Consider the following 27,795-nt stretch of genomic DNA (forward strand, 5'->3'; position numbering starts at 1 on the left):
GAGAAGCAGCGGGAGCACCAGAGGAAGTGACGAGGACCAGAGGGGCAGCCGGGAAGGAAAGCAGTGACCATATATATCAGCAAGGCGGCTAAACCCGAGACTCTACAACTGTAGTGTCTCCCACCCACACTCCTCCTCTAACCTAGTTAATAAGGTAAGGTTCATTCTAAACTTTCTCTATTGAATATAAGTTTGTTATTAATTTGTTATTATTTGACGTCAGCTTTCTACTTTAGTATTGAGTGGGTGTTCAGATAAGTGGGGTATGGATGCTAGGGCAGTTGCTTGCTCCTCCTGCAGAATGTGGCAGTTGGGAGATGTGGCACACGTCTCCGCTGGCTACATCTGCGGGAAGTGCACCCAGCTACAGCTCCTTGAAAACCGTGTTAGGGAAATGGAGCTGGAGCTGGATGAACTACGGATCATTCGGGAGGCAGAGGGGGTAATTGAGAGGAGTTATCGGGAGTTGGTCACTCCTAAGGCTCAGGACGAGGATAGATGGGTTACAGTTAGGGGGAGGAAAGGGGACAGACAGACAGTGCAGAGATCCCCTATGGGCATTCCCCTCAGCAATAAGTATACCGTTTTGGATACTGCTGGGGGGGATGACCTACAAGAGGAAAGCCATAGTAGTCAGTTCTCTGGCACTGAGCCTGACACTGTGGCAAAGAAGGGAAGGGGGCAGAATAGAAAAATACTCGTGGTAGGGGACTCGATAGTTCGGGGAATCGACAGGAGATTTTGTGGGCAAGATCGGGATTCCTGGAAGGTATGTTGCCTCCCTGGTGCCAGGGTCCGGGACGTCTCCGATCGGGTGTATAAAGTTCTAAAAGGGGAGGGCGAACAGCCAGAAATCATGTTACATATTGGCACAAATGATATAGCCAGAAATAGGTTTGAGGATATAAAAAGTGATTTCAGGGAGTTAGGATGGAAGCTGCAGAGCAGGACGAACAGAGTAGTGTTCTCTGGTTTACTACCGCTGCCACGAGATAGTGAGGTGAGGAACAGGGAGCGGGCGCAGCTGAACACGTGGCTACGCAGCTGGTGTAGGAGGGAGGGCTTCAGATATGTTGATAATTGGGATGCCTTCTGGGGAAGGTGGGACCTGTACAAGAAGGACGGGTTGCATCTGAACTGGAAGGGGACCAATGTCCTGGGTGGAAGGTTTGCTCGAGTAGTTCGAGAGGGTTTAAACTAGTATGGCAGGGGGGTGGGAACCTGAGCTGTATACCAGAGGTGAGCGGTGAGGCAGTAGCAAGAGGTAGACCAGCTAGTGGGAAGGATTTTCTGGGAAGGAACCAAGGGATCGGTTAAAGTGTGTTTGCTTTAATGCAAGGAGTATCAGGAATAAAAGTGATGAACTTAGAGCATGGATCAGTACCTGGTGCTATGATGTTGTGGCCATAACAGAGACATGGGTTTCTCATGGGCAGGAATGGTTGCTGGATGTTCCAGGGTTTAGAACATTTAAAAAGAATAGGGAGGGGGGAAAAAGAGGAGGGGGTGTAGCGCTACTAATCAGAGAGGGTATCACAGCTACAGAAGCTTCCTTTGTCGAGGAAGATCTGCCTACTGAGTCAGTATGGGTGGAAATTAGGAACAGCAAGGGAGTAGTCACCTCGTTAGGGGTTTACTACAGGCCCCCCAATAGCAGCAGGGAGATTGAAGAAAGCATAGGTCGACAGATTTTGGAAAAGTGTGCACGCAGTAGGGTTGTTGTAATGGGTGACTTTAACTTTCCTAATATTGATTGGAACCTCCTTAGAGCAGAAGATTTGAATGGAGCTGTTTTTGTAAAGTGTGTTCAGGAGGGTTTCCTAACGCAGTACGTTGACAGGCCGACGAGGGGAGAGGCCATTCTAGACTTGGTGCTCGGAAACGAGCCAGGGCAGGTATCAGATCTTGTGGTGGGAGAGCATTTTGGTGATAGTGACCATAACTGCCTCACATTCTACATAGCTATGGAGAAGGAGAGGATTAGGCAGAATGGGAGGATATTTAATTGGGGAAGAGGAAACTATGATGCGATTAGACATGAGTTAGGAAGCATGGACTGGGAGCAGTTGTTCCATGGTAAGGGAACTATCGACATGTGGAGACGGTTTAAGGAACAGTTGTTGGGAGTGATGAGTAAATATGTCCCTCTGAGACAGGCAAGAAGGGGTAAGATTAGGGAACCTTGGATGACGAGAGCGGTGGAGCTTCTAGTGAAAAGGAAGAAGGTAGCTTACATAAGGTGGAGGAAGCTAGGGTCAAGTTCAGCTAGAGAGGATTACATGCAGGCAAGGAAGGAGCTCAAAAATGGTCTGAGGAGAGCCAGGAGGGGGCACGAGAAAGGCTTGGCAGAAGGAATCCGGGAAACCACAAAGGCATTTTACACTTACGTGAGGAATAAGAGAATGGTCAAAGAAAGAGTAGGGCCGATCAGGGATAACATAGGGAACTTGTGTGTGGAGCCTGAGGAGGTAGGGGAAGCCCTAAATGAGTTTTTTGCTTCTGTCTTTACGAAAGAAACGAACTTTGTAGTGAATGAAACCTTTGATGAGCAGGTATACATGCTGGAATGGATAGAGATAGACGAAGCTGACGTGCTGAAAATTTTGTCAAACATTAAGATTGACAAGTCGCCAGGCCCGGATCAGATTTGTCCTCGGCTGCTTTGGGAAGCGAGAAATGCAATTGCTTCGCCACTTGCAAAGATCTTTGCATCCTCGCTCTCCACTGGAGTCGTACCTGAGGACTGGAGAGAGGCAAATGTAATTCCTCTCTTCAAGAAAGGAAATAGGGAAATCCCCGGCAATTATAGACCGGTAAGTCTCACGTCTGTCGTCTGCAAGGTGTTAGAAAGGATTCTGAGGGATAAGATTTATGACCATCTGGAAGAGCATGGCTTGATCAAATACAGTCAACACGGCTTTGTGAGGGGTAGGTCATGCCTTACAAACCTTATCGAGTTTTTTGAGGATGTGACTAGAAAAGTTGATGAGGGTCGAGCTGTGGATGTGGTGTATATGGACTTCAGTAAGGCATTTGATAAGGTTCCCCATGGTAGGCTCATTCAGAAGGTCAGGAGGAATGGGATACAGGGGAACTTAGCTGCTTGGATACAGAATTGGCTGGCCAACAGAAGACAGCGAGTGGTTGTAGAAGGAAAATATTCTGCCTGGAAGTCAGTGGTGAGTGGAGTTCCACAGGGCTCTGTCCTTGGGCCTCTACTGTTTGTAATTTTTATTAATGACTTGGACGAGGGGATTGAAGGATGGGTCAGCAAGTTTGCAGACGACACCAAGGTAGGAGGTGTCGTTGACAGTGTAGAGGGCTGTTGTAGGCTGCAGCGGGACATTGACAGGATGCAGAGATGGGCTGAGAGGTGGCAGATGGAGTTCAACCTGGATAAATGCGAGGTGATGCATTTTGGAAGGTCGAATTTGAAAGCTGAGTACAGGATTAAGGATAGGATTCTTGGCAGCGTGGAGGAACAGAGGGATCTTGGTGTGCAGATACATAGATCCCTTAAAATGGCCACCCAAGTGGACAGGGTTGTTAAGAAAGCATATGGTGTTTTGGCTTTCATTAACAGGGGGATTGAGTTTAAGAGTCGTGAGATCTTGTTGCAGCGCTATAAAACTTTGGTTAGACCGCACTTGGAATACTGCGTCCAGTTCTGGGCGCCCTATTATAGGAAAGATGTGGATGCTTTGGAGAGGGTTCAGAGGAGGTTTACCAGGATGCTGCCTGGACTGGAGGGCTTATCTTATGAAGAGAGGTTGACTGAGCTCGGTCTCTTTTCATTGGAGAAAAGGAGGAGGAGAGGGGACCTAATTGAGGTATACAAGATAATGAGAGGCATAGATAGAGTTGATAGCCAGAGACTATTTCCCAGGGCAGAAATGGCTAGCACGAGGGGTCATAGTTTTAAGCTAGTTGGTGGAAAGTATAGAGGGGATGTCAGAGGCAGGTTCTTTACGCAGAGAGCTGTGAGAGCATGGAATGCGTTGCCAGCAGCAGTTGTGGAAGCAAGGTCATTGGGGTCATTTAAGAGACTGCTGGACATGTATATGGTCACAGAAATTTGAGGGTGCATACATGAGGATCAATGGTCGGCACAACATTGTGGGCTGAAGGGCCTGTTCTGTGCTGTACTGTTCTATGTTCTATGTTCTATGCTGAAAATCAGAAACAAAAGCAGAAATTGCTGGAAGAGCTCAGTAGGTCTAGCGGCACGTATGGAGAGAAATCAGAGTGAATGTTTTGAACCCATTGACCCTTCCTCAGTTTACCAGATTCTTTCAGTCTGGGCCCACAGGCTGGCCATATATGACTCTACTGGGGACTGTAGGAGTTCTAATATTCAGCACCATGAATGGGGGGGGTTGGGAAACGCCAAAAGTCAGGTTTTCTTCACATGCTCCATGGTTTTAACTCCACAGCAAATGACTTATCATTGGCAGGTTCCTCACTTGGTAGTTGGCCAGAATGCCAAGGTTGTCTTCCCATTAATTGAGCAATACTCCAGAGACCACAGGACCAGTTTGACCTAATCCTGACCTCAGAATGAGGAATGTTGGCGTAATCCCAAGAGATGGAGGCCGATTACTTTGTGAGTCCGGTGGTGAACAGGTATCTGATTCTTACTCAGAGGGAAGAGGGTATTTGTTTGTGGTATCTTAAATTGCAGGGCAGCTTGGCAGGGCGCGGGGGTGGGCGCGGATGCGGTGGCATGCAAGCAAGAAGCACACACTCACCTACTAGTTCATAAGGAGCTTGTGTTCACCCACAATGTTGTGTTCTCTTACCCCACTGTTCCGGAAACCTAGCAGGCTAAACCTGAGATAGTAGAGATAATAGGAACTGCAGATGCTGAAGAATCTGAGATAACAATCTGAGAAAACCAGCTCTATACCTTGTAATCCTAGGCTAAATATGTAAAGGATTAAATCCAAATTCACCAAAGTAATTAAAATGCAAACCCGTCATCCTGGGAGTAAACCTGGTGGATACCTATTGTCCCTCCTCAGTGGAACTGGCTTCTATTTCATTTCCATTTAACATTTCCTCTGCTTGTAACCTAACCCAATCATCCAGTTTAAAGTTCCTCTCTCTTCCTCTGATTTTACTTCATAATATTGACTATTAGGACTTAGTGGAATTGAAAATGTACATTGAGTGGAATGTGATGGTGTAAAATATAAAAATGAGTGCATTTATAACAGGGGTAGAATTGAACTTAATGTAAATGTAAATGACTATTAATTATTGTCACAAATCAGTCATTAACATTCAATTAGTTTTAGAAGCTTAATAAATTTGACTGTAGTAGTTAAAAGCCTCCAATGACACTTTCTTTCGTTGGGCAGCTTTAACATTTTGCAGGTGGAAATTCCCCTCCGACTCTACCTACGGACATTAATTAGACATGGCACTAGTAGCAGTTTGATTTATTACTGCAATGTGTTTTGCATTCCGAATGTGTAATAACTAAAATAAAAGACGTATGATGGGAAGACAGGTCTTTCAAATGGAAAGATTAATGCTTTAATGTTTCTCTGAGGATTTGAGGACTTTTACAAGCATGAGGACAGCTATATCAGACAGCTATACTGTACTCATAGTCAGAGGTGGAGGGGTGTCAAGAGTAATGACAAGCATGCCAAAAAAGGAAGGAAGGTTCACAGATAGCCAAGTTAGTTACTGGTTTGGATTATGCAAGCTTGGCAATGTGGAAACAGGCTGTTCTGTAGAATGTGCTCACAGGAAGCAGTGGATTATAGACAATAGAATATTAACTGGTGTCAGCCAGGTTAACTCACAAGTTCTACAGGCACAAGCTCCAAGTCACGAGATGCTCCATTTTCCATATTGGATGCTTTAAGTTCAGGCAGGGGATGGCACGTATGTGTGATAAAAGAGAATATCGAAATGAGCCTTAGTTTGGAAAAGTAGGGGTGATACTGAAGGTCAGAGCCAAATTCAATAATAGTCATTCGTACAAAGGTAAAAGTGAAATGAAAAAAATTAAGTAAGGGTGTTGAAAGACACATGGACGAGGATTGCTTCAAAATTCTAAAGAAATTGAGGAAAAGCAAATTTCTCAGGTATATTTGGGAAAGGAAAGGAATTCTTTAATGAAGTTATGGATGTAAATGAACAGCCGCAATCTGGTATCAAAGGAACAATGTTAGAGCAATGACTCCGAAAATTCTCATAGTAATTCCCTGTTCAGGAGGTAAGACAAAGGAGATTGCAAGGAATTTTGAACAAAAAGTAAAATATCATTTTAAACTAGGCAGGTAAAACAAGACAAGGTGAGTCACAGGAACCATTTTCAGAAAAAAATATACTTTATTTTTCTTTAAAAATGATTTTTCAAACTGCTATGATGGGACATGAACTTCTGATCTGATTTATTAACCCAATCTCTGAATTACTCATATAGTGCTGTAGCCAATTACACTACCATTTCAAGCTGCTAGAGAAGGAACACTGAAAAATACAATAGGCTTAAAGCTGAGGATGACAGAAAGCCAGTAAATATTTTGAATAATCATTTCCTTGATGAATTCACAAAGAAGTATCAAGGCAAAATGAAGAATTTTGCTATAAATCAAAAATTTAGGCCTGGGACAGGCTAAATGTGCTTTAAAGAAATACATCTCCCAAAATAGGTAGTCTTCATCAGGGAGCTGAGAGAAATTAGAGAGGAGATTTGTGAAATACTGAAAATCATTGAAAGTGTCATTACGCAGTGAGCATTTTCTCAAGATTTTTAGAAGTCAGTTTTTCCTCTTTGTTTGACTGGACAAATTTATTTGATACTCATCCAGAAGCAATAAATGGACAGTAGGGATGTATATGTAGAGTGGAAACAGTTTAATAAGTTAGTATATTCAAAAAGGGTGATAAAAATGATATGGGCACCAACAGACCCGTTACTTTAATACTTTACTTCCCCGTAAAACAATAATATTGATTATCAGAAGAAAAACTGAGCGTTACCTGTGCAATGTAAATCCTCTAAATAGCAGTTAAACTAACTTTTTTTTAACTCACTGATAGGATATGGATAGTGTTGGCTTGGCCATCATTTTTTTGCCTGAACCTAGTGGTCCTTGAGAAGGTGGTGATGAGCCATTTGTTCTAGTTAGACGTACTGCGCCATTAGGGAGGGAATTCCAGGATTTTGAGCCAGTATATTCAAATGGAAAAGGTCTTTCTTAATTTCTTTGAGAAAATGACATTTCAAATATATTATGTGCATTTATGTTTTCCTATCCACTCATGAAATATACCCATTCCAATGAGCAGCCTTCTTGAACCATTGCAGCCCATGTACTGAAGGACTGCCACCACATTCTTAGGAGGGGTATGCCAGGATTTTGATGTAGTGACAATGAAAGAATAGCAATTTATTTCCAATCCCTTCAAGGTGGTAGAGATCGCAGCATCCACTGTTCTATTCCAGATCTCACTGGATTGTACAGTCTCGCTTCAGGAGAGGGGTCTACATCATTAACTTGAACCTGGTAAATCCCCATCCTGCTACAAAGCTCCAACCTCCTAAGCATGGTGGAGAATTGTCGTCCTCAACGGGAATGGATGATATTGGAACCCTTGGCAAACGACTGCAGTGTAGCTCACGATGGTGTACATGGCTGCCATTGTGCATTGATGGCACAGGAAGTGAATATTTAAAGTGATTGGATGATTGCCTTGTCCTGGATGATACTGAGTTTTATGAATATTATCCTCATCATTATACTTATCCAACCAATTGACCTGGCTAACCAAAACAAATCAGGTAAGGCAGGGTAGAGAGAAAGATGAGAGAGACAGGGCCTAAGAGAAGACATTGAAGCTGATGTAAAACTTTGAAAGTCTGGGAAAGCTGTTGATGAAACGTCTTGAAGCCTTTGGAGATCTGAGGGTGTGAGGGCTTTTCCCATCACTGGAGAGGTCCACAGGGATTAAGGACATGAGGAAGGAGAAGGATCATAGGAGCAGCCAGGAAAAAGTAGGGTGTCATGAGAGAAAAGCATAGACTGATGGAGAAATTGGCGGGGTTGCCATTAGCTGTGGAAGAGGCTGTGGATGGCCAAAGAGAGTAGGAGAGGAGGGGACAATATTACATTAGATTAGATTAGATTCCCTACAGTGTAGAAACAGGCCCTTTGGCCCAACAAGTCCACACCGCCCCTTTGAAGCATCCCACCCAGACCCATCCCCCTATAACCCACACACCCCTGAACACGATGGGCAATTTAGCATGGCCGATCCACCTAACCTGTACATCTTTGGACTGTGGGAGGAAACTGGAGCACCCGGAGGAAACCCACGCAGACGCAGGGAGAATGTGCAAACTCCACACAGACAGTTGCCGGAGGCGGGAATCGAACCTGAGTCCCTGGCGCTGTGAGGCTGCAGTTCTAACCACTGAACCACAGTTCTAACTGCAGTTCTAACCACTGATGGAAGGACCAGAAGAGAGGAGGAAGGGAGAAGATTAATTCATCAGGCCAAGCATCAGGAGGGTCCTGGGGATGCACCTGATTACTCTGGGGATGAATAGGTTTGCTCTATGGACTGGCGGAATCACTCTCTCTCCTACTGGCCCCTAAGACAGCGCTCACCTTCTTTGATCTACCAAAATTCCCGAGGCCTTGGATAAATTTGTATTTCAGATTTGTACAGTTCAATCTTCAGCCAAGTCAAACCAACCTGTTCCGAATGTTAAATTACACACCTTGGATTCAGGTTATCTCCTTGGTGGCAAATTGTTGAAATGTACAGACTGGAGAAGATAGAAAATTGGCAAATGTAAAGCCTGGAGAAGATAGAAAATTGGCAGATGAAACTTTATCCAGGTAAGTTTCAGGTAATGTGTATCCTTTGGATGAGATGTTAGACTACAGCCCAAACTGTTCTCTCAAGTGGGTGTAACAGATTTCGGTCAGAGAATTAAAATTGCCAGTAAATTGTTCTCACTGCATCTCCAGTCTCTCAAACCCCTGACACTGGTGTACCTTGCCATTAGCTGTGGAAGAGGCTGTGGATGGCCAAAGAGATTAGGAGAGGAGGGGACAATATTAGATTAGATTAGATTAGATTCCCTACAGTGTAGAAACAGGCCCTTTGGCCCAACAAGTCTAATGGCTTGAATAAATACAAGAAGAAAACTATCAAGTTCTTGTTTCTTTGCAGCAACATTTAAGTTATGTACTACCAAGAAAAGATTTCACATTTTAAACTTTCACTGTAAGGACTGATGAAAAACGTTACTGATTCCACACCATTTTCTCTTTTAGGCAATTTATTCTACAAATTACAGAAAGGAATATGCCTCTTTTATATTTACTGCCCATCATTCGCTCAGAAGAACTGCAGTCTTTTTAGCAAATGGTCCACAATTGTTCCCAGCTTCCAAAGATTTCTGTATTCCATTTTTACTGAGAACTGACTTTAAATAACCAACACCAGATGTCTTTTGATATAACACGGTGTGAAGCTGGATGAATACAGCAGGCCAAGCAGCATCAGAGGAGCAAGAAAGTTGACATTTCGGGCCAAGACGCTTCTTCATTTTCTGAAGAAGGGTCTCGACCGGAAATGTCAACTTTCCTGCTCCTCTGATGTTGCTTGGCCTGCTGTGTTCATCCAGCTTCACACCGTGTTATGTCAGATTCTCCAGCATCAGCAGTTCCTACTGTCTCTGTAACCAGGTGTCTTGCCTCAGTTTTCAGAGTGTTTCTTAAATCTACCACTGGCAATAAAGGTTTTTTCTTCCTCTTAGCCACGAATCTCCCAGAATACTTAGGTGGCTAAAGGGTGTATATCTTCAACCAGGTTCCATCCCTTTTCCATATTGGGTTATGGCAGCTCATGAAGCCAAGTAGCTTTTGTTCTTTTTCTGACAGCATGGAATGTAATATTTATTTATTTGATTAGAAACGAGTACACTTATCTCAGTTATCTCTTCCCATGGCAGTATGAAACACTTCTCTTCCAGGTTAGCATTTTTTGACACTTCTCCTTCATCTTCTAAGCAAATAGGCAGTTTGTAGCACATCAGTTTAAAACTGATTCCAACAACGCCATTCTGGGACTGTTGGAAAGTCAGAGTTTACTCATTGTAAATTCAGGGACAGCAGCCATTGTCTACAAGTATATATGTTTTGCACTTTCTTCTCAGTAAAACGATCTGAGCTTTCATGTGATCTCTAACAATCTAATTGCACAAGCTTACTAAACAAAAGAAAAGCCCAAAGAACTGCAGATGTTGGAAATCAGAAACAAAAACAGAAATTGCGACATAAACTCAACAGGTCTGGCAGCATTTGTGGAGAGAGAAAGCAGAGTTAATATTTAGGGTCCCTTTGGGATGACAGGTTACTGGATCCCAAATATTAAGTCTGTTGAGTTCCTCCAGCAATTTGTGTTCCATCGCACAAGCTTAGCATCTGGTAGACTTCAAAACAAGTTATAACATGGCCTGCATTTACCCTAAATTTAAAGATAAAATAAACTTATAAATATCTTACTAGCGAAAATGTTCTCTAATTGGAAGTTGTTCTTCCTACGATACAATAGTCTGTACTGCATTGGCTATAAAATGCCTTAAAACATACCCTGGTCATGAAAGGTGCTAAATAGATTATTTTTACATGAGAATGATAGGCAAGTCAAAATATGTAATCCGTCAAAAAGGTTCTGAGAGACAAAGGAAAAGAAAGAACAGCTTGGATTTATATAGCGTTTCACAACCACTGGATGAAGTTGAAAGTGACTTCCGAGTTTTAACAGACTCGACACTCAATTTTTATCCCCCCACCCCCCCCTCCCCCCCAACAAATAGCCTGGCTCAGTGAAAATAGCAGCAAAACATTCAGATACTGAGGTCCTGTCAGAGAAGGAGCAGGCACTAATGCAGTGTCCTCCTTTTCCTCATACTTCAAATGCTCTTCCCCTGTATCTACTCTGTCTCTGACCAAAGTTTTCATCATCTTCTGCCTCGTCCCCAAATCAAGCCCCTAGTGCCGTGGTTAGGAAGTATGAAGGATTTGATTGAAAATTGACAAACAAATCCTAAAATCAGGTGAAATGTTCTATTAACACCTTCCAGATGTTGTTCTTACACATGCTAAGGTGTAATTTTGCTGAGAATACCTGTCAGAAAAGCAAGATTACAAAACCGTCTGGAAATTTCTTTGGCCCATGTTGAAAGTGAAAATGAAAGTCCACACAAAGAGGATTGTGAATGCAATATCTTCTCCTGTGGCCTCGGATTATTATTCTGGGTGAGTGTCAGCATCTGCCATGCTTCTAAAGGCTGCTCAACTGATAGAACACTTCAATTTATGACCACCTACATGTTATGGCTCATGTGCAAAGATTAGACAAAGAGGACAAAAGGGACAGAACAGAGTTTAGAGGTTTTCATTCTGCCCAAGAGCCTGTGTGTCCTCTGTTTTATTTCAAAGATTATTGCCCGTAAGTATTGATGTGAGACTTTATTCCAATGACATTGAAAATGAAGCACATTTACTTCACCTTCGCCATTCCAATGTACTTTCTGACTGAATAGTCACAGTCATCAGAAGCTATGAGGAGCGCTGTGGATGTGAGAGGAGGAATACACCTGTTCCTTCTCTTCAGCAATTGAAAAACAAAATAATTTTGCTCTACCTAACGACAACCACTAACTCGGGCACAGCCAATCAAGAAAGCCTGAGGCCTGCTTCACTAAGAGCAACTTAATCTCTGATAAAAGTACTTAAATGGGTTCTTAGCCTCATACTAGCATACGCAGGAGGCTCGACCCCTTTGTTGTCAGCTGCCACAAATGCCTGAGACAGAGTCCAACACAATGTCAGATAATTGTCAGGCATCTTTGGAGCACATGTCACTCTGCCCTGGACTTAGTCTTTTGTTACATGTCTGCCCATCAGGGGATGTCATCTAAACCTGTATGTCTTATGTGTGACTCCAGACTCACAGTAATGTGGCAGACTCTTAACAACCCTCTGAAATGACTTAGCAAGTATCTCTCTTCTACCTACACCAGACAAATTACCATGGTTCAAGAAAGGGCAATTTTCTCAAAGGCGATCAGTGGTGAATAACAAATGCTGGCCCTGCCACATCTACGAAAGAATGATTAAGAAAAACACCTGTCAAAGGCATACAATGACGAGCAATGAGTCATTAATTAAAGTAACAACACACAGTGATGTTATTTCTCCTTGTGATAGGTTTACATAGATTTTTCAAAACAAAGCGGCCGCACTTGGAGTATTGTGTACAGTTCTGGTCACCGCATTATAAGAAGGATGTGGAAGCTTTGGAAAGGGTGCAGAGGAGATTTACTAGGATGTTGCCTGGTATGGAGGGAAGGTCTTACGAGGAAAGGCTGAGGGACTTGAGGCTGTTTTCATTAGAGAGAAGAAGGTTGAGAGGCGACTTAATTGATACATATAAAATAATCAGAGGGTTAGATAGAGTGGATAGGGAGAGCCTTTTTCCTAGGATGGTGACGGTGAGCACGAGGGGGCATAGCTTTAAATTGAGGGGTGAAAGATATAGGACAGATGTCAGAGGTAGTTTCTTTACTCAGAGAGTAGTAAGGGAATGGAACGCTTTGCCTGCAATGGTAAGAGATTCGCCAACTTTAGGTACATTTAAATCGTCATTGGATTAGCATATGGACGTACATGGAATAGTGTAGGTTAGATGGGCTTGAGATCGGTATGACAGGTCGGCACAACATCGAAGGCCAAAAGGCCTGTACTGTGCTATAATGTTCTATGTTCTAAAGCGGATTTCCTGTGATATTCCCAAAAGAGTTTAGAGATTTTCATACTGTGCAAGAGCCCATGTGTCCTATGTTTTAATTTGGAGATTATTGCCCATAAGTATCAATATGAGATTTTATTCCAATAACATTGAGAATGAAGCTTTAAAGTAAAATGACTTTTACTTTACCATTCCACTGTATTTTCTCACTGAAGAGAACATCCATTAATGAAGCAGCATTTCACGAAGTGAGAGGTTTTTGATGATGTAAGCATTCTATTCAACACAGCAACACAATTTTCTTGGTTCCTGAGTGAAGGGCTGGGTAAAAGAAACAGTGAGGTTGGGAAATCAGCAGGGAGCTCCATCAGAATCCTGTCCCAACACAGTCCTGCTTCCAGGGAATTTTCCAAGTAATGGGGCCATGGATAGGCCTGTCCCCACCAAGCAGAGATAGGCAGCCAACTGTGACAATTAAAGGTCGATCCAAGATGAATTTTTCAGTTTGCCAGCGTCTGTCAACACCAGAGCAGAGTAGGCCACTAGAATCTTGGATAGATCAGCTTCATGACCATTTGAGATGGGAGTCTTTATGGCAGTCAGCGTGCGAGTTTTCATGTCCCAAAGACAGAGCCATGGACAGAGATAGCAGCTAATGGATGATCCATACATAATTACCTCTCCATGGCCACCTCCATGTTGAAGAGCCCTCTTGATTTCTGAACTGCTTCAGCATCCTCTCCAGATAGTTTACTCTTGTTCCTTGCTCATACATGCGTAAGTTCTAGAGCTGGCCCCATTTCACCTATATGCCACCCACAGTGTTTTTTTATTAGAACGTGATCTCTGGTAACTGAGTTAGTCTGGCAGCCAGTGTGTGTAAGCTCAGGACTATAATTTGGTAAAATCCTTCCCCTAGACTTACAGAATAAATCAATAAGAGATAGCTTTAAGATTGATTGGACAGATGTCTCCATTTATAAAGTTATGGGCAGAGTTTTACACTTCTGGCAGATTTACGTACAGTGGAGACATGTTTCCCGAAACGATATTGCTAAAGCAACATTGTTCACTGAGGAACACGTGCTTAGTACAATAGATGTATCAAATTAGAGAGGTATGTAAAGCAAAATTGCACTTCATTCAGTGTTTGTCACAACTGTAACATTCCAGCGTGACTTGCCCTTAGACGGGGAAGGTGTAATTTGACTCCCACTCTGGTATATTAAATACATTTTATAAGTATTGATAGCAACTTTGAGTTTGTTCAAGGGAAACTGGTGATGAATGCTGTACAGTGTAGCCAAGATTTAATTCTCCTTTGCAAAAACATTTTGAAGATGGAAATGGTTTTAACGAAAACATGAAATGTACAAAGGCACAAATGATGCTTTTTCCTGAGTACTGGAGTGAACAGCAATTCTTAACCAATTGACAGCCTGTGTGAAAGAGTGAGGTTGGAAATTCTCTCCTAAGTTAGCCTTAAAATAAACCCTGCCAATTATGACATCGGACCTTACAACTTGCTCCAGCCTGCAGCATTTGCAAGTAATTTGACTCACTCAATGGTACTCTTGACAACCTCACTACTCCCCTTTCTTGTTTAACTCTCTGCTTGAGCACTGTTTGCAATCCCATGCAATGTAATATAATTCTAGATCAACTAACTTCTCCATTTTTGCCAAATTACTTTTGAAAAGATGCCATGATCTTGGACATGTCATGAAATGATTTAGCTTCATAGAACTTGTTACAAAGGGCCCTTTGTATTTTTCATTGAAGTTTCATTTCTTTCTATTCACTTAACCCAAGAATTTACCATTCCCTGTGATTCTGTCCCCTTTTGCTCTGACATAAATGACAATTTAATGAGACTCCATAAATGTTCCTCATAAAGCTGGAGTCATACATATGAAACAATTTGTAGAACCAATACCAGGTGTGGCAAAATTCTGAAAGGGCAAATACAAAAATCCACATCGATGACAAAAACGTTCTTGGGGAAAAGTGCAGTGATTACTTTCATGATGATCAGTGGTTTAAATAGTGAACGATGAATATCTGGCAATCATTACATAACAATCATTTAGTTAAGGCATGCAGATGATGTAATACATCATGAGATTGAATCTAGGTATGTTTTTAACTGGTATCAGTTGAATGTTACATGGAATTTCTATTTGATTTTGGGACTTTTGTTGTCCTAGGTACATTCTACCATATCATTATGCAGTTAGATCAGAATGTAACAGTTGTGCTTGGATTATTTCAAGTTCAGCAGCAAGTAATCTGAAGGTAATTTCATAGGAAATATGTGAGGTGTTCACATTCACCCATCAGTTAATTGATATACTCATTAATAGATGAAACTTTCAATTCAATGATAGACCATGGATTTCACATAAACTAGAACTACCCAACTGATGAATATTATAACAATATTACAACAATGTTAAAGCAAAATACTGTGGAAGGAAAAATTCTGAAATAAAACAGAAAGTGCTGTAAGATAATGTGGGCAGCACGGTGGCTCAGTGATTAGCACTGCTGCCTCACAGCACCAGGGTCCTGTATTTGATTCCCGTCTCGGGTACCTGCCTGTGCAGAGTTTGCACATTCTCCCTGTGTCTGTGCAGGTTTCCTCCCTCAGTCCAAAGATTCGCAGGCTAGGTGGATTGGCCATGCTAAATTGTCCATAGCGTTCAGCGGTGTGTGAGTTATAGGGCAATCGGTCTGGATGGGATGCTCTAAGGGGTAGTGTGGACTTGTTGGGCCAAAGGGCCTGTTTTCACACTGTAGGAAATCAAATAATCAGAAGGGCTGGTAGCAAAATTGAATTTTTTTTATGTTCAAGGGTGGGAGCAGATCTAAAACTGGGAAATATTTCAGCTCAGAGATTGCCCAGGTTTTCTCATATGTTTATTCTTCTCAGCTTATCACATATAGAACGGCATGCAAACAGACTCTTCAGTCCAACTAGTCCACACCTAATGACTTCCCAAACTGCGATGGTCCACGTAAATTTTTGTAACCAGTAAATTCTGAAACATTTGGACTCCAACAACTGGGCAACGTATTTAAAAGGCATTCAAACAGCACCCATACATGAGGGTTTGAAATAAGAGCAAGTATAGGTTATTCTGCTCCTCAAGCCAGCTCCAGCATTTAATAAGATCATATCAGATCAGGTTATTCTACCCCTGACGAGATTTATCTAGAATCTACCTGTCTCTAACATTAAAAAATTCAAGGACACCACTTTCATTGCCTTTTGATGGAATGAGCTTTGAAGACTTCCAACCATCTGGAAAACACAGTTCTCATTATTCCTGACTTCACTGGGGGAATCTGCTTATTTTTATACAGAGGTGCCCAGCAGTAGGTTCGTCAACATGAGGAAACAGTCTTTGTACATTCACTCTCTCAAAATCTCTCAGGATGTGATATGTTTCAATAAATTTCCCCTTTTTCTCCTAAGCTTCAGTGGATACAAGCCTATTCAGTCCAACCTTTTCTCACAAGACAACTTACGGCCCTTTCCCCTGCAACTGCAGGAAGTGCTACAACTGCCCCTACACCCTCCCCTCACCCCCATCCCAGGCCCCAAGAAGACCTTCCACACCAAACAGATGTTCACCTGCACATCTGCTAATGTGGTACACTCTGTCTGCTGTTCCAGATGTGGCCAACTCTACATCGGGGAAACCACGCAGAGGCTTGGGGACCGCTTCATGGAACACCAACGCTCGGTTCGCAATAAACAACTGCACCTCCCGGTTGCGAACCATTTCAACTCCCCCTCCAACTCCTCAGACGACATGTCCATCCTGGCCTCCTGCAGTGCCACAATGATGCCACCCAAAGGTTGCAGGAACAGCACCCCATATTTCACTTGGGAACACTGCAGCCCAATGGCATCGATGTGGACTTCACAAGCTTCAAAATCACCCTTCCCCCAACCACATCCCAAAACCAGCTCAGCTTGTCCCTGCCTCCCTAACCTCTAAGCCCCACCCCCATCTCCTACCTACCAGACTCACCCCACCCCTTTCATCTATCCATCTTCCCTGGACTGACCTATCTCCTCCTTAATCCACACCTACACTCACCTTTACTGGCTCCAACCCTGCCTCTTTGACCTGTCTGTCTCCTGTCCAACTATCTTCTACCATATTAATCTTCTATCCCCCTCCCCCTCTCTCCCTATTTATTTCAGAATTCCCTTCCCCTACCCCATTTCTGAAGAAGGGTCTAGACCCATAATGTCAGCTTTCCTGCTCCTCTGATGCTACTTGGCCTGCTGTGTTCATCCAGCTTCACACCTTGTTATCTCAGGCTTTTTAGAGTTTAGGCTAGTAAAACAGTAAACTGCCTTCAACACATTTACATGTTTCCTTAAATAAGTAGACCAGTTTTGCACATATTACAGCCGAAGACATAGTCTCACCAATGTCCTGTATTACTTAAGCATAACCTTCCTATGTTGTATTCAATTCTGCTAACTAAACAAAACCACTCTAAAGCTTTCCTAATTAATTGCTGTACCTGCATACCAGTCTTCTGTGATACATGCACAAGGTTAACCAGAACCCTATGCATCTCTGGGTTCTGCAATTGCTCACAATTTAGGTAGTATGTTTCCTTTTCCCTCCACCTGCCAAAATGGACAATTTTATATTTTTTGCACATTGTGCTCCACTGTCTAAATTCATTCCCTCTCACTTAACCTAACTATATTCCTTTGTAGTTTCCTTATGTACTCTTCACAACTCACTTTCCCACCCATTTTTGTAACATCAACCACCATTATTCAAGTCATTTCTGTAAGGAAAGGACAAGGGCAGCAGTTACATGGGAACACTACCACTTGCAGGTTCTCCTCTCAGCCACTCACCATCTTGATGTGGAAATATATCATCATTCCTTCAATGTCACAGGGCCACATACTTGGAACTCTCTCCCTTACAGCATGGTGGATCTAGCTACCGCAAATGGTCTGCAGTGGTTCAACAAGGCAGCTCACCACATGTTATCAAAGGGAGCCAGGGATGGACAATAAATACAGACTGAGCCAGAGATGCTCATAATCCTAATAAAAGTTAAAAGAACTGCAGATGCTGTAAATCAGGAATGAAAAAAAAGACTAGTTGCCGCAAAAGCTCAGCAGGTCTGGCAGCATCTGTGAAGAAATTTCATAGTTACAATTTCGGGTCCAGCGACTCTTCCTCAGAACAATTCCAAGATTGAATAAAATAAAAAAAACTTTGATCTGGCACCTCATCGGTCACCCTCTGGAATTCAAGTATATCTCTTGTATCCATAGTACTTCACCCTCTACAATCCAAGAGATTCGTGTAACCTCTACTCATCACTCCCCCAGCTACCCCTAGTGATGTCAAAGACCAGATGAAAAGTAGTATTACTCATCTGCCATAGTTCCTTGAAGGCCAAGCAGCATCTTAGGAGCAGGAAAGCTGACGTTTTGGGCCTAGACCCTTCATCAGAAAAACGTCAGCTGTGGTCGGCGTTGCATTGGCAGTGGACAGAATTGCAACTACGTCTGCGGTGGGCAGGGTGGTGTCGGCAGTGGGCGGAGTGGGGCAGGCAGCAGCAGTGACGGTAATGTCTGTGGTGTTGGTCTCAGAAATGGAGGCGGTGGCTTCAGCAGCGATGGTGTTCGCTGTCCCAGAAGTGGTGTCCCCAGCGGTGGCGGATGTGACGTCATCTGTGTGTTCTCCAATAGTGGCCTCATGGCCAATGGCGACGAGTACATTGTGGGGAAGGTCCTGGGTACGGCTGAGGATTTGGGAGGTGGAAGAATCCCGTTTTGGGTGGCAGGCACCAGTAACTTTACTGTAAGCACGGTTTTTAGTGTCCAATAAAGCTGAGTAGAATTGTGAGTTCAGGTTGTGGATTCTACAAAGGATAAAAAAACAGGAGAGGTCCTCTGCAGGTCTGGGAGAGGGAGGCTCTGAGCTGGGGTAGGCTGCATTGCAGTGCCTGGAGATGCCCCACATTGCTGCGAGTGTGTGTTTCAGGAGTCGCAGGGAGAAACGCTTCGGAAGGGTCTCAATGTTCGAAATGTATATATTGTCACTGCTGGGTCCAAATTGGGAAGGCTTGAATGTGGACCATTGGGGATGATCTGGTTCTGTAGGCAGGTACTAAGAAAGGTGATGTGGCTGTAGTACCTGGTTTGCTTCAGGATATGGTCGTGAATTTAGGCCCGAAACATCAGCTTTCCTGTTCCTAAGATGCTGCTTGGCCTGCTGAGTTTTTAGGGAACGTTAAACAGCTCATGAAGCTTGTTGAGCTTGCTACAGAATTCAGAATGATCTTGGCCCATTGAACACTTCAGAAATCTATCAATTTGTACTTTAAACATACTCAAATACCAAGCTCTTTGGAGAATTCCAAAGATTCATAACCCCGATCATCTTCATCTTGGTCCTAAATGGAAACAGGCTTATTTTAAAAATTTGCCACCTGCTTCAAGACTCCCCAGTCAGGAAGTATCTTACTTGCATCTGCCCTGGCTGTTGTTATGAGCATTTTGTAGGTTTCCATGCAATAACCTCTCATTACATAGAAACACGCAAGATAGGAGCAGGAGAAGGCTGTTGGCTCTTTTGAGGTCCAGCTCCACATCTTGTTATCTCGGAATCCCCAGCATCTGCAGTTCATTTTATCTATGGTTCCCTGAAGGTTATTTTAAGGTTATCCAGGAGTGGAGGAAAGCTCTTTTTCCAATGGATGGCAACAAGAGGCCACCATGATTGATAAAGGCAGCTTGGATAGAGGAAGCTATGGAAATAAAGCTTGGCCAGGCTTTAGTCCTTACTCAGTTTATCAACAACAACCATGACAACAATTAATGGAGAAGGCTCCTGAACTGCCTGGCCCAGACAAGCTTCACCCTTTACCCTATAAGCATTTGTACAAAGAAACACCTTGACTATGAAAGAGCTAAGTCACCTGAAAAGTTTATAGTCACTGGAGCTTGGCAGAAGAGGTTCACCCCACCAATTTCAAGCCTTGTATATTTGTACACGGGGTTTGTGAACACATGGGTTTCCCATTCCTCTATCACAAGGATGTGCCCATGAATGTAATCTCCAGTGAGCTGGGAGTTAGTGGGTATTCATGGTGTACTAATTAATGCAAAAGAGGATCCTAACCAAACTGAATATAAAAGTTTAGTCCAACATTGCGAAACTGACCTCTTGTCTCCTATCCAAATAAGATTCCATTGCCCATCCTTTGAGAATCTCTGTGTGGGCATGGAAAATTCCGCCAAAAATTTTAATGAAATGGCCTTTCTAATGATGCACCAACTATGTCTATTTCTTATAACCTACAACGATTAGTTCCAAGTATTGAGTTTTCTGTATTGTCTCGGCAGTCTTGGCTATAACTGCTTCCTCGCAACATGTTATTCCCTTCAGTTCTCCTGTTTTAATATACACATTGGCCACCATTTTATGGTCCCCCAGGTCATGAGATCAGGTGAAAGTGGGAAAGGGTAATGTAGATAACGGAGTCGTGATCCCATGGCCATTGCCTTCCCATCCCTTCTGTAAGGCCGATTCATGACGAATCAAGAGCATCCTCCTGCCTTGTGATGTTTTCTGCAGCACTCCATCCACATTTGGGGCCCAAGTTATTCATAATAGCTGGTGCTTGGGGTGGGGAGCTCACTCCTGAAAGGCAGGATTTACTCTTGGTTGGAGGAGGTAGTACCTTGTGAAGACAATTTAAGGCCCAAAGCTGGCAGCGTGCCGACAAAGAGGCCTGATTTTATCTCTGCATCCCTACCCTCACTTAAAATTCATTACACCCTGTACATTGTGGTACAGACAATTTAGCTCTTTTTTATTGTTAGTTCCTCCCAATTTATTTTTAACATCTTTTTACGCTCCTGTTCCACAACCCTGTTTATTCTGTTGTGGTGAAAAGTGTGCGCCCTTGAATAATATTTTCAGACGGGTTGTCATGGTGACAGCATGGAAGAAGTTGAGCTGAACAACAACACTTGTTATAAGACTATAACACACTTTAATTTAAATCCTATAGTATTAACCCTATCAACCCTATCCTCGCCCTTCCATTTGACCCAGTGCAGACTCAGGTGAGACATTCCTGACATCACTGCAGAGATCCGGCTGGAGTTTGGTGGATTTCACAGTTTTGCCAAAACCCAGAAAACCCAGGTGAGGTGCAGAACTGCTGTCTCATTAGATAGCAAAATCCTCATGTATGTTTATGGTGAATCAGTGGTTAGCACTGCTGCCTTACTGTGTCATGGACCCGCATTCAATTCTACCCTTGGATGGCTGTGTGGACTTTCACATTTCCCTGTGTCTTGTGTGGATTTCCTCTGCATGCTCGGGTTTCCTCCCACAGTCCTAAGATGTGTAGCTTAGGTGGATAGGCTATGGGAAATACAGGGTTACAGGATAGGGTAGAGGGGTAGATCTGGGTGGGATGCTCCTTGGAGGGTTGATGTGGGGTCCATGGGCCAAATGGCCTGTTTCCACTCTGTAGGGATTCTATGATTTACCATTTTTACATTCTTTGAGAGAGTTGTGGGGGAAATGGCAGTCACAGTTGATGCTGGGGGTATCCTTTATTGACCAACATTACCATCTGCACCACCTGGGATATTATCAGACTTCAGTCGCTACTAACCAACAGTATTGCAAGAGGTACTGTGTGCTCCCCATGTCCTATTCTGTTATACTGCATTTTTGATGTCCTAACTGGATTACTGTTTTGGTTCTCCAGCACTATAACCTCCGTCTTGGTGAGGCTTACCTGCAACTTGTGATTGCACAACTGCTCTGTTTGATAAACCTCTTCATGTTGAGTAGAGCACATCCTCTTGATACCTTTCTTCTTAGGACATTATCAATACTTCATGTACCATGCCATTATGCCTGAGGGCTTTGCCTCCAAAATTGAAGTCACCACAGACATGATTGTTGTCATATTCCAATCCTCCATAAAGGAACCTTATCATATCAAAATGCACAACATATAGAGGGAGTTTGGACTGCCTTAAACGCTTTCCCAAGAGGACCAACTGATGTTATTTTGACGAACCATTGCTGGTGAGTTTTTGTGTATTACAGGAGAATATGGCACAATGTTACAATGTTGCTCAGATGAGGATCTACCTGTGCTTGGGCAAAAACAGTACCTCCCACTAGTTCAGAGTATTATTACACCTATCAGCTCATTTCCTCTGCTCTTTCCTGATGGGAGACCTGAATACTACAATGCTTCTGGTCGTGATCATATTGAGGAGCTGTACAGTTGGCTTCTTTATTCTCTCCCTTCAGTAGCTGACCTCACTGTACGCACAGCAGAATGTGGTTTCCACCTCCCATGATGCTGCTGCAATTGTCAGGAGAGTGATCGCTGCTGTCCCCCAGGCTGTCATTGCTCAGAAGCAAAGTAATGGAAACAAAGTAATAGTTGGTTAGTTCCGTGTTGGCAGAAACAACCTGCGAGCTGTAAGATTTCACCTGCGACTATTGTTTTACCTCACAAGGCTTGTGCTACCGTGGGCAAAACTGGGCATTTCAAGGGCTTCATCTCTCCTCCTTCGGTAGATCCTATGATTCCTTGCTTCACTCGCCCCTTTCCTGATCTGCCATCACTTGCTCAGAGATAGTAGGAACTGCAGATGCTGGAGAATCTGAGATAACAAGGTGCAGAGCTGGATGAACACAGCAGGCCAGGAAGCATCAGAGGAGCAGGAAAGCTGACATTTCAGGTCTGGATCCTTCTTCACTAACTCCTCCCTTACCTCAACTCTTTTAGCTATTCACACAATGCTAACATGCACCTTATATTTGGTTCATTTGTTACGCCATGCCTGAACTCTGAGGTTGGTGCAGGATGTGAAATTTCTGCTTTATTCTGAGTAATTGACATGTTTTGTCCATTATTTTCCCTGTGAAATAGGTATGAACAAATGAAGAATGGACAAGAGTTCATTAAATACCATTCAATAAGATTACGGCGGGGGTCTGGTTTTAAATTCAATCTACATTCCTGCATATCCCTGATATATTTTCATCCCCTTGGCCCCTCTCCCTTGAAGACATTTAAAGATTCTGCATCCACTGCCTTTTCTGGGAGGAAATTCGAAAGCCTCACAACCTTCTGAGAGAGAAAAAAAAATGCTTCCTCATCTCTCTCTTAAATGGGTGCCCCTTATTTTTAAACAACTAGTCCTAGATTCTTCCACAACACCCACCCAGCGAAGTCACTTCAGGATGTTTTATATTTCAATTAGGTTACTCCTGACTCTTCTAAATTCCACATGATACTGGCCTAACTTGTCTAGCCTTTCCTTATAAGGCAATCTGCTCAGGCCAGGTATTAGTCTCATAAACTATCTCTGACCTGCTTCCATTGCATTAACATCCTTCCATGAGAACGTTGACCAGTGCTGTACACAGTACTCACAGTCCGATCTCAACAATGCATTGTCTAACTGAAGCATAATATTTACCATTCGATTCCCATAACAATTAAGAATTGAATTTGCTTTATTGTCACATGTAATGGTTTTAAGTCACCACTTACAGCAGCATCTTTGATACAAAGATACCTAGGTACAGTTTCTTCAGTTACAGATTAGTTACAGTGTAACAATTTCACTGACACTGTGCCATTTTAGCTACAGATTGCCTAGTTACAATCCTTACTTACGAATAGAGAAAGGAATTTTAAAAATGTTGCATTACAGCTATACACAGTGGAACGATAGATCAGAAAAAGTAGAAACAATTTCAAAAGACAAGCATCACAGTCTGTCTCCAAGGGGTCTCCGCAGCAGACGAATGCAGGGGGCCTCCACACTCTGCACTGGGCCATTGCTGCCACAGTCCGTGATGGTCTGCTTCTGTCGTGCTCTGTACTGGGCCGTTCCCCACGCTTTGCACTCGGCCACTGGTTGCTGCCACAGTCCGTGATGGTCTGCTTCTGTCGTGCTCTGTACTGGGCCGTTGCCCACGCTTTGCACTCGGCCGCTGGTTGCTGCCACAGTCCATGATGGTCTGCTTCTGTCGTGCTCTGTACTGGGCCGTTGCCCACGCGTTGCCCTCGGCCACTGGTTGCTGCTATCCCTGCTCTGGGCCCGCTGGTTGCTGACATCTCCACTTTGGGCCACCGACCACTGACCCCACTTTGGAAGCTGGGAGTGGGGGGCCGGGGCAGAGTGTCTGAGGCCAAGAGCCCAAGAAGACAGAATAGGAGAAGAAAACCACAGAAAGGAGGAAAAGAGGAAAATACAAAAGCAAAAAGGCCGGAGTGGACGAGCTCTGGCTGGAGCATCCTACCAGGTTGTAAATAAAACATAACATTCTATCAGCTTTCTGGATTACATGCTGCATCTGAATACTAACCTTCTGTAGGTTGTCCCAAGAGCCCTTTAGTCTTAACTAGTTGGCTGACTTGACTTTAATGGCCCTCTTTTTGTACGGATCAAAATCCTTTGACAATATTTGGCTGCATCCCAGATCATATCAGGTCACCACCAATTTTGACAAGATCTCATATGGCGAATGGAAGCGAAAAATGAAAGCCCATGGAATTCATGGTAACATGATGAGTTGGATCCAAAAATGGTTCAGAGACAGAAAGCAAAAATTAATGATTGACCGATGTTTTTGCAAACAGAAGTGTTTTCCAGGGGTATTCCAAAGAGCTCAGAGTTGAATCTCTCGCTGTTTGTGGAAATTATTAATGATGTAGAGTTAAATTCGGGAAGCATGGTTGTGAAATTTACAGATTACACAAAACTTGGTTGTGTAGCTGACAATGAAGAGGATAGCCATTGACTGGAACATGATAATATTGATGGACGGTTTGAGTGGGAGGAAAAGTGGCAAATAGAATTCAATTTGAAGAAGTGTGAGATTACGCATTTGCAAGGGGCTGTGGGAAATTAGGAGAAAGCACAATAAATGGGAGGATATTGAGAGGGATAGAGGGGAAAATGGAGTATATTATGCCTGTTGTACAGGACAGGCATTTGTGTGACCCCCCTTCCTAGTCTTGTCTTAGTCTCCTCCACCTCAACCCTGGTTGCCCCACTCTCCCACTCCTGTACCTATGGTTTCCATGGCTCATGTCTGTTTTCAGGGTAAAACCCTCCATGCTGCTTCTCCACCATTTTCCATTCTTAAAAATGAAATGTTAAATTAGACTGGAAAAACGCATGCCAACTGATTTTCTAGCAGTTTGGGATAACAAATGATTCCCTGCAGAGAAGCAAAGATATATCTCAGTGAGAAACATTGTGACAGCAGGAGGTTTGGCACAGCAATGAGTGTTTCCCACATCCCCAGGAGAGTTACACATTCTGACCTTGTTAGCTCCATGCTGTAGGATTACAGTACAGCTCACAGGGTATGAAAAGTTAATGTTACTCTCTCCATTCTGGGAATGTTAATAAATGTTGCCTCCTGCATTTTTTCTTCATCCCCATTTGTAATACAAACGATGACAAATGATATCATTAACGTTTTAAATTCGCTTACTCGCATGAAGGTCTTAAGAGTCATTTGCTATTTAGACAGTGCCATTTAGTAAGGCTTCAAATGTCCTGAGAACAGAGAACTCTGAAGAGCCAATTCGTCTCAATAAGTAAAGCAGCCACCTCATTGGCCATGAAAAGACAGATATGTTTATCGAGAAAAAAAGCTTTTGGCCTACAAATATAAGCAAAACCTGGAGAGATTAAACAATTTATAAAACTACTCAGAGCTAAAAAAATACATCTGAAATAAACTGCATAAAATGATACTGAAGATGTCTGAATGGTGTGTTAAGGAAACATTTCGACACATGATTATATGCATAAGTCTTTCGGCGTTACTGAAACCTGGATGGGTGTAGCAAATTTGTAATTAACAATAAACCCATTTCCATCCCCTACCTGGCAATGAGACAGATTACTGAAGAGCAGCATCAGTACCTCTCATGCTCAGCATGGTTTCATACTCTTTTTCTTGCATACTGATTAAGCAGCAAAGTGACTAACTTGCAGTTCTTTGCAACTGGAGCTGGACACAACATAATCTGTTTCTTAATTGTTCTCTATAAGTGAACTGTGCAGTCCTGCACAAATGTCACCTATCTCAGGCTGTGTGCATTTGCATACGTATGCCACAAAAGAAAATAAGTTAAGACGTTCATTCATGCCGGTAATTAGATTTGGGTCATATGAGGACTCTCCTGATTTTTAGACGGTATATTCTTATATTGCTTGCTTGGCTGAATAATACTACTGTGAATGTTGAATCAGCAAAAAAGTTCAAGCAAAGTTGATGCACCTTAGTACCACTTTACTGGAATTGCTGGCAATGATACGGCAAAGGAAATCAAAGCTAGACCACAAAAACAGTCAGAGGAGTAGACTTTTAAAGCAAAACATTGGCAGAAATAAACAGGCCAATGAGTTGGCTCACAAGTCTTCAAAAGGATCAAGACTTGAGGCTCAGCAGTTCATAATGGTAAAGTGTTAGGGTCCCAATTCCTGAGCACTACATGGTTGATCTATGTTGGCTGAAGATGCTAGCATTTCAGAGGAGATAAAAGAAAAACGTAATTAAGATGTCCTTAACACAACTTGAGTCACTGCTTGCAACAGAGGAATGGTAAGGGAAGAAAAGCAACAGAATGATAAATGCAGAAGAATTTCAAAATCTGTCTAGGATTGCAAGTTACAATAGTGAGTCACTAAAGGGAAAGGGTGATTGATTTAAAAATGACTGTGGTGATTCTAATTAGTGGAAATTCTGAACAAGGACGCATAAACTTAATACTAGATTAAGTGACATTGGGAAACATTTCTTCACACAGAGAGTAGTAGAAACTTGGAGCCCTTTACTTGAATGAAACCACTGAGGCTGAGAGCCTCAAAAACTGAGATTGAAAGATTTTTATTTAGTAAGTATATTAAAGAATATAGAACCAAGGAAGGTGAGTAGAGTTAAGATACAGATAAACCGTGACCTTGTTTAAAACAGGAAGAGACTCAAGGGTTTGAAAGGCAGGAATTTTCTACTTGGTTGTGAGCTAAGCTTTCCTGAACTTCAGAGATAATGGGAACTGAAGATGCTGGAGAATCTGAGATAACAAAGTGTAGAGCTGGATGAACACAGCAGGCCAAGCAGCATTTAAGGGGCACAAAAGCTAACCTTTTGGGCCTCAACCCTTCATCAGAAAAGCTTCTGATGAAGGGTTTAAGCCCAAAACGTCAGCTTTTGTGTTGCTAAGATGCTGCTTGGCCTGCTGTGTTCATCCATCTCTACACTTTGTTATCTTGTTTTCCAGAACTTCAGTTGTTATTTCAGATTTCCAGCATCCACGGTATTTCGCATTTATGTGCTAGAGATGTTTTATTTCCAGCAAGATTCTATGAACTTTGCAGCTGGATATGTTTAGAAAGGAAGGGATTTTTACTTTAAATAACACCTTATAATATTGTTCTAATGTCCCAAAGCACTTCATAACCAATTAAGTACCTTTGAAATGCTGTCACTATTGTAAAGAAAAATGTGCTGTCATGGAATTTCTGCAGGGGTCCTTTGCTAAATGAATGAAGGAAGCCCCAGTGAACAGGCATAGGCAACCAAAAAATGGTTATGTTTTTCTGTTTTTTCCAGACTATCCATCAATTGTCTGCAGAAGGTTATGAGGGAGATCAGGAAGTCCCACTCAAGTTCTCAGCCAGCATTTGTAACAGTTCTATAAAACAAATTTTGTAACTTCACATTAACCATCATCCTATAATCTACCTCGTTTCAAAGACATGTTTATTACTAAGTCCCGGAGAAACAGACTGTGAATCTCATTCATCTTCTATGTTCAAAATATGAGAGTATTTATCATCATAGTTCCACAATATATGTATTAAAAATCCAACGTGAGTTTCATAAGCCTTACTTTTTGGATATCAAATCCTTCAGTCTTACTTTACAGCTTTCT

General features: G+C 42.7%; 1 long non-coding RNA gene across 1 annotated transcript; it reads left to right on the forward strand.

Moving 5' to 3' along the window:
• Window positions 1–43: 43 nt before the first annotated feature.
• On the forward strand, window positions 44–27,795 carry LOC132209790 (uncharacterized). Its single transcript, XR_009445877.1, has 3 exons — window positions 44–154; window positions 4,455–4,623; window positions 27,474–27,795. It is a non-coding gene; the product is annotated as an uncharacterized LOC132209790 (long non-coding RNA).

Source organism: Stegostoma tigrinum, chromosome 6 (genome assembly GCF_030684315.1).
Source record: "Stegostoma tigrinum isolate sSteTig4 chromosome 6, sSteTig4.hap1, whole genome shotgun sequence".
NCBI classification, from domain to species: Eukaryota; Metazoa; Chordata; class Chondrichthyes; order Orectolobiformes; family Stegostomatidae; genus Stegostoma; species Stegostoma tigrinum.